Source organism: Eriocheir sinensis, chromosome 33 (assembly GCF_024679095.1).
Source record: "Eriocheir sinensis breed Jianghai 21 chromosome 33, ASM2467909v1, whole genome shotgun sequence".
Lineage (NCBI taxonomy): Eukaryota > Metazoa > Arthropoda > Malacostraca > Decapoda > Varunidae > Eriocheir > Eriocheir sinensis.
The window spans coordinates 10328636-10331293 of record NC_066541.1 but is presented as its reverse complement, the minus strand read 5'-3'; the positions used below and the strand labels follow the sequence as shown (position 1 = coordinate 10331293).

At 55.0% G+C, this 2658-nt stretch overlaps 1 protein-coding gene across 1 annotated transcript in view; it reads left to right on the top strand.

The window, feature by feature from the left end:
- The first annotated feature begins 217 nt into the window (after positions 1-217).
- Positions 218-2658, top strand: part of LOC127006713 (uncharacterized) — a 115820-nt gene continuing 113379 nt past the window's right edge. Inside the window, exon 1 of the mRNA XM_050876940.1 lies at positions 218-653. The gene's annotated coding sequence lies outside the window, so the exon portion shown is untranslated. The remainder of the gene's footprint in view (positions 654-2658) is intronic.

Genomic DNA, 2658 nt, shown 5'->3' with positions numbered 1-2658 from the left:
CAGGTTGCGAGTTCTAAATGACACAGAGCCTTAATGTAATCCTCTAAGTTAACATAAGACACACAAAGCATAAAGGTTGCGTAACATGTCAACTTTTTTGCATTATAAACCAGTCAGGGAATATTTGGGCTAGATTTTTGGCGTGGAAGTCCGCGGGTAACTGCAGCCGGTGATGTGGCAACCCTGTCTCCTCCCCACAGTATGTTCTCAGCCGCAGCACGGGGAGGGTGTATGTGTCCGCGGTGACGGTGCTTTGACGCATGTGTTATGATGCTCCGGAGAACGCGGTGACGGGTGTGTGCATGTGTCCCCGCGGCCCCAGGTGTGCGGTACGCGATAAGGGAAACACGTGTGCGGCAGGTGTGGCATCGGCGTAGTGGTGTGGCTTCAAAGGAAAGTTTTAATACATAATAATAGTTGGGTAATCGAGTTTCGTGGCGACAGCGAGCATCAGGACACCTAAGAGTATCCTGAGATTCTGTTTTGGAGCTTCTATATAAATTTTGAAGGAGTTGCATCCTTTCTGGACATCGTGTTCTTAGTTTTTCTCCTCCCGTGCTCTGTCCTCGTAACCGTAGACAGGAGGAGGATCAAGACAGTCAACTCCATTCGGCCGGGCAGAACACCTCGTCATCCTCTTGAGGCCCTCAAAGGTATGTTTACTTGATCACACTTCTACCTCATTAGTCCTGTTGCCGGGGTGTGAGGTGTGAGAGACGGCGTGGACCAGTGCGTACAGACCGGTGTTTGTACAGGTGTGTGTGTGTGTGTGTGTGTGTGTGTGTGTGTGTGTGTGTGTGTTTGTTTACAGTTGCCTACCTGAGTCAAGCAAGTAGGTTATGTATTTTAACGAATTTTGCATTGGTATGCCAAAACCTGGAATTGGAGATACAGGTGTGTGTGTTGGGATAGGTAAGGTGCTGTGTTGTGTGCTGGTGTTTGTAGGTGAGGTGTCGTTGTGCTGTGTACCAGTGAAGGAGTTATAGAAGTCAGAGCTGAAAGAAAACCAAATGAAGAGATGAAATTAAAACCCATGCCGAAGCAGGAGCTTAATAAGCACACCGAGACCTTGAAAACATTGGGAAAGGCCTTTGTTTAGTTGCTGCTGCTGCTGCTGCTGAGTGATGGAGGTAACTAGTACAGTGTTATCGCGTATTGGTGCATGTGAGGCGTTGTTGTGGTGTGTGTGGCTCCGTGGAGGCTCCGTCGCCACACTGACCTTGACGAAGTTGTGCCCGCCAGGCTAAAGTGTTCCTGACACACACACACACACACACCGTCCATGTCCCGCACCAGAGTCGTGAGTGACGGTGAGTCAGCCTCGTCATGAGTCAGTCGAGGCATAGGCGGGCCGCTATTCGCTCCCCGCCCCTCGGACCCCGGTGACCCGACTGCTTCACGCCGGAGTGCATGTCAATCCTGAAAGTCGTGGCCCAACCAGGACTCAGGGGACTACCATCAGGACTCCTCGTCTTGTGTCCAGTCCACGTGAAGGGAAGAGAAAACGGGGGAGCGAGTGAAACGTTACGCGACTGTCCTGAGCGGTGCGTTCACCCCAGCCGTCTGGTGTGCCTGTGTGGCCGCCGCCGCGTCCAGCCTGTGGCCTACCGGCTGTCGGCTGTGTTGTGTTAGGACACCCGGGTAAGCATGCGGCGGCCGGGCTGCTGCCGTGCGTGGCTCACTGTGTCGTGTTGGCAGAGGCCCGGCGGGGACAATCCTGCCGCCCCTGCTGCACGCCCCGCCAAGATATGCACCGCCACGGCCAGCACTCGCAGGCAGCATTCACGCCCACACTCCCAGGCCGCTGCGGCGCGCCTCGCACCCTCTCCTGTCACCTGTTGTCGTGACGCAACGCTCGGCGGGACACACTCAGCACAGCACGGCTAAATATAACACTCCGCCGCCGCTGCCTGCCGCCAGTCCGCCGCCCCGGCCGTGCATGGCGGGCCAAACGCAATGAAACAGGGCGACGGGCAGCGTTCAGCAGGATGCCTTGGCTACACGCTGCGGCGGGGCGGCGCGGCGGGGCGGGAGGGGCCAAGGCGGGTGTTGTTACGTGTGTCTGATGCCTGCTTCTCAAGATGCCTGGGACAGCGTCACGGTCAGCTTGCATAACGCGCCCCGGGCAAGGCGGCGTGGCGGTGGGCGTGACGCGGGCGTTCCGGGGCTGAGGGGGCGGGGCGGGGCCAGGTGGGCGGCTGAGGTGCGACAGGTGGACTGGATGCCTCCGCCGCCGCCGCCGCCACAGTCAGGGTTGTTGACTTAGAACTTTGTGTCTGTCTTGTGGTGGGGCTGTGTGTGTGTGTGTGTGTGTGTGTGTGTGTGTGTGTGCTGCCAGGCGAGCATACTGATCAGTCACGTGCCAAACACACACACACACACACACACACACACACACACACACACACACACACACACACACAGACGGGCGTTGTGGTGAGGGACGTAACACAAAAAAGAGTAAACAAACAAGAAAATGCAGAACACAATTTCCAAACTGTCAGCTGCGAGGTTGATGCCTTTGCACATTTATCACACACGTACGAGAGGGAAGGTGAGGATAGATAAGCACATTTGCATACTAGAGAAAATAAAACTAAAACTAAAACTAAGATATAAAAGAAAGAACATAATAAAGAATAAGATAAACAAACAATA